Genomic DNA, 5,118 nt, shown 5'->3' with positions numbered 1-5,118 from the left:
TTTAATTTAAGAATGCCTGAAACCTATTGAATACTTGCAAATAATTTATAAGTGTGTAGTTTTACTATCTGATGAGGATTGGTTTAATTGTAGTTGTGAATGGTATTTAATTGGTGTTGTTTGTTAAACTGAAATATAAATTAAGTTTGGATTGAGGCTGTGAATGTTGCTGAAATTTATAGTCATGTTAATTTTCTTGGTTTGGTTGTTGATTTGAGACTTATTTGATAACAGTGAGCACTGTTACAATGGTTTGGGAATTGATGTTTGTGGAATCTGATTAGTGAATTGTTGAAAGAATGAAGGAACCCGTAAGAGTGGTAAAGTCGAATGTTAAAGGGAGATGCTGCCCAATTTCATGTAAAAATATATGAAAAAGGGATTTTATTTAAAAAAACTTGATTTGAAAGCTAATTTTGAAAAATGTCTCTATGTTAAAAAGGACTTGTTTTACGTATTTATTTAACTTGTAAAGAAAAAGGCTTTGTATTTGAACATTTGTTTTGTTAATAATGTATTGAGAGTTGAAAAAGGTTTTGAAATTGGAACTAGTTAGATTTTAGACTTGTAAATATTTTAGATATTGGACTTGGCTTGTTGATTTATTGGAATTAATCTTGGAGGATTGGAAATGGGTTCATGGTATCGGATTTGACTTGTTTGAATTATCAAGAATGATTTTTGAGAATGGAAAATAGTTTGGTTAGGACCCTGAAAGGGTGGCATAGCCTGAATTTTAAAAGAAAATCTGATTTAAGAATAATATTTAATTTCGATCTATTACTAATGAGCGGATAATTTATACGCTTTTTGGCATTGTTTTTAGGTAGTTTTAGTATAATTTAGTTAGTTTTTAGTATATAATTATTAGTTTTTATGCAAAAATCACATTTCTAGACTTTACTATGAGTTTGTGTGTTTTTCTGTGATTTCAGGTATTTTTTGGCTGAAATTGAGGGACCTGAGCAAAAATCTAATTCAGAGGCTGAAAAAGGACTGTAGATGCTGTTGGATTCTAACCTCCTTCTACTCGAAATGAATTTTCTGGAGCTACAGAAGCCCAATTGGCATGCTCTCAATTGTGTTGGAAAGTAGACATCTTGGGATTTCTAACAATGTATAATAGTTCATACTTTGCCCAAGATTTGATGACCCAAATTGGCGTCAAAATGCTGGTCAGAGACCCTTTTCTGGCGTTAAACGCCAGAACCGGCATAAAAGCTGGAGTTAAACTTCCAAACTGGCACCAGAGCTAGCGTTTAACTCCAAGAAAAGCCTATGCACGTGAAAGCTTCAATTCTCATCCCAAGCACACACCAAGTGGGCCCCAGAAAGTGGATTTCTGCATCATTTACTTATTTCTGTAAACCCTAGGTTACTAGTTCTTTATAAATAGGACCTTTTACTATTGTATTTTAATCTTTTGATCATCTTTGATCTTGGGATCAGGTCTTTGAACCCTTTTTCGATTGTTTCATGTTATTTGGGAGGCATGGCCATTCGGCCATGCTTAGACCTTGTTCTTATGTATTTTCAACGGTGGAGTTTCTACACACCATAGACTAAGGTGTGGAGCTCTGTTGTTCTTCATGAATTAATGCAAAGTACTATTGTTCTTCTATTCAATTCACGCTTATTCCTGTTCTAAGATATTCACTCGTACTTCAACCTGATGGATGTGATGATCCGTGACACTCAACATCATCCTCCCTTATGAACGCGTGCCTGACAACCATTTCCGTTCTATTTGCAAGAGCTTGAGTGTGTATCTCTTGGCCTACTAGTTCACGATGCATGGTTGCTTCTCCAGACAACAGTGCTTCCATTTCGTGCAATTAGAGTCTTCTTGGTATAAGCTAGAATCAATTGACAGCATTCTTGAGATCCGAAAAGTCTAAACCTTGTCTGTGTTATTCCGAGTAAGATCTGGGATGGGATGACTGTGACGAGCTTCAAACTCACGAGTGTTGGGCGCAGTGACAGTGTGCAAAAGGATCAATAGATCTTATTCCAACATGATCGAGAACCGATAGATGATTAGCCCTATGTAACCTGTAGCCGAACCATTTTCACTGAGAGGATGGATGGTAGCCATTGACAACGGTAATCTACCTACATACAGCTTGCCATGGAAAGGAGTATGAATGACTGGATGAAGGCAATAGGAAAGCAGAGGCTCAGAGGGAACAAAGCATCTCCATACGCTTATCTAAAATTCCCATCAATGAATTGCATAAGTATCTCTATCCTATTTTATATGTTATTTCTCTTTTAATTATCAAAACCTTATAACCATTTGAATCCGCCTGACTGAGATTTATAAGGTGACCATAGCTTGCTTCAAGCCGACAATCTCTTTGGAATCGACCCTTACTCACGTAAGGTATTACTTGGACGACCCAGTGCACTTGCTGGTTAGCTGCACGAAGTTGTGTATCACGATTACGTGTACCAAGTTTTTGGCGCCGTTTCCGAGGATCGTTCGAGTTTGGACAACTGACGGTTCATCTTGTTGCTTAGATTAGGTATTTTTCTTTTTATTTTGTTCTTCAGAATTTTTAAGAATTAATTCTAGAGTTTCAGATAATGCTTTTATCATCACAGGAGTTAGTTGATTCCCATCAATTTGGCTGTTGTATGTAATGTCCTACTAAAGCTTGATTAGCCATGTCTAATCTTTTTAGACCGAAACTTTAGATTAACATTGCATGATTCTTGGAATTCTTATTAAAAATTTTGAGTTTCTTATTTTCTTTTTCAAAATAATTTTCAAAAAAAAATTTAAAATCATAAAATCAAAAAGATTTTGTGCTTCTTGTTTGAGTCTAGTGTCAATTTTTAAGTTTTGGTGTCAATTGCATGTTTTTATTTTTCTTGCAAATTTTCGAAAACTCATGCACAGTGTTCTTTATGATCTTCAAGTTGTTCTTGATGATTTTCTTTGTCTAATCTTTAAATTCTCTTGTTTTGTGTCTTTTGTTGTTTCTCATGTGCATTCTCAAATCGTTAGTATCTCTAGTATGAAAATTTCTAAGTTTGGTGTCTTGCATGTCTTTCTTTTCTAAAAAAAATTTCAAAAATATGTTCTTGATGTTCATCATAATCTTCAAAGTGTTCTTGGTGTTCATCTTGACATTCAAATGTTCTTGCATGCATTCTTTGTTTTTATCTTAGTTTTTCATGTTTAATTTCATTTTGTTGTTTCTCTCTCTAATCATTAAAAATTCAAAATTATGTCTTTTCAAGTCAATAATATAAAGAATTGAAGATTCAAAACATACAGTAGAGGAATCACAGAGAAAAAGCTGGGCGTTCAAAACGCCCAGCGAAGAAGGAATTTTGGTGTTTAAATGCCAGCCAGGGTACCTGGCTGGGCGTTTAACGCCCAAGGAGGTAGGCAAGTCGGCGTTAAATGCCAGAATGGAAACCATTCAGGCATTTAACGCCAGGATAGCACCAAGGAGGTAGTTTTGTTTTCAATTCAAATCTTCTTCAATTTTTCAAGTTTTAAAACTAATTTTTCAAAATCTTATCTTTTTCATATCCTCTCTTATCAATCACATCTTTTTCAAAATCAAATCTTTTTCATTTTTCTTTTAATATTTTTGAAAATCCTTACTAACAATTAATGTTGTGATTCAAAAATTTCAAGTTTGTTACTTTCTTGTTAAGAAAGGTTCAATATTTGAATTTTAGAATCATATTTTTTAATTTCTTGTTGGTCAAGTCATCAATTTTAAAAATCAAATCTTTTTCAACCATATCTTTTTAATCGTATCTTTTTTAAAAAAAATCAAATTTTCTTCAATCATATCTTTTCAATCATATCTTTTTAAAATCAAATTTTTTCAATCATATCTCTTTTAATTTGATTTCAAATTCTTTTTTTTCTAATTTCTTATCTTTTCAAAATTATTTCCAAATCTTTTTCAACAAATCACTATTTCTTATCTTTTTCAAAACCATCTAACCACTTTTCCACTCCCAATTTTCGAAAATCACTAACCACTTTTTCAAAAATCTTTTTTTTTTAATTTTTGAAAACTCTCTCTCTCATCTCTTTCTATTTAATCATTAACACTTATCCTCCTTTAATAATTTGGACCCCCTCCCCTCTATAAGTTCGAATCCCTCTCTCTACCTCATCCTTCTATTCTTCCTTTCCTTTGACACATCAAGGAATCTCTATACTGTGACATAGAGGATTCCATACTTTCTTTGTTTTCTTCTCTTTCATATGAGTAGGAACAAAGATAAAGGAATTCTTGTTGAAGCTGATCCTGAACTTGAAAGGACTCTGAAGAGGAAGCTAAGAGAAGCTAAAGCACAACTCTCTGGAGAGGACCTGACAGAAATTTTCGAAAAAGAAGAAGAAATGGCAGCCGAAAATAACAACAATGCCAACAATACAACGAAGGTGCTTGGTGACTTTACTGCACCTACTCCCGACTTCTATGGGAGAAGCATCTCTATTCCTGCCATTGGAGCAAACAACTTTGAGCTTAAGCCTCAATTAGTTTCTCTGATGCAACATAATTACAAGTTTCATGGACTTCCATTTGAAAATCCTCATCAGTTCTTGGCTAAATTTTTGCAAATCTGTAACACTGTTAAGACCAATGGAGTTGATCCCGAGGTTTACAGACTTATGCTTTTCCCTTTTGCTGTAAGAGACAGAGCTAGTATATGGTTAAACTCACAACCTAGAGACAGCCTGAACTCTTGGGAAAAGCTGGTCAATGCCTTCTTAGCTAAATTTTTTCCACCTCAAAAGATGAGTAAGCTTAGAGTGGAAGTTCAAACCTTCAAACAGAAGGAAGATGAATCCCTCTATGAAACTTGGGAAAGATACAAGCAATTGATCAGACGGTGTCCTTCTGGCATGCTTTCAGAATGGAGCATCACAAGTATCTTCTATGATGGTGTATCTGAGTTATCCAAGATGTCATTGGACCATTCTGCAGGTGGATCTATTCATTTGAAGAAAATACCTGCAGAAGCCCAGGAACTCATTGAAATGGTTACAAATAACCAGTTCATGTACACTTCTGAAAGAAATTCTGTGAGCAGTGGGACAACTCAGAAGAAAAGAGTTCTTGAGATTGATACTCTGAATGC

General features: G+C 34.3%; 1 non-coding gene across 1 annotated transcript; it reads right to left on the bottom strand.

Annotated features, from left to right (window-relative positions):
- Window positions 1–4,780: 4,780 nt before the first annotated feature.
- Window positions 4,781–4,884, bottom strand: LOC127746121 (small nucleolar RNA R71). The gene has a single exon (XR_008007741.1). It is a non-coding gene; the product is annotated as a small nucleolar RNA R71 (small nucleolar RNA).
- Between the last annotated feature and the right edge of the window lie 234 nt (window positions 4,885–5,118).

This window comes from Arachis duranensis, chromosome 3 (assembly GCF_000817695.3).
Source record: "Arachis duranensis cultivar V14167 chromosome 3, aradu.V14167.gnm2.J7QH, whole genome shotgun sequence".
Lineage (NCBI taxonomy): Eukaryota > Viridiplantae > Streptophyta > Magnoliopsida > Fabales > Fabaceae > Arachis > Arachis duranensis.
Note: the sequence above shows the minus strand (reverse complement) of the source record. Positions and strands in the feature narration are given on the sequence as shown.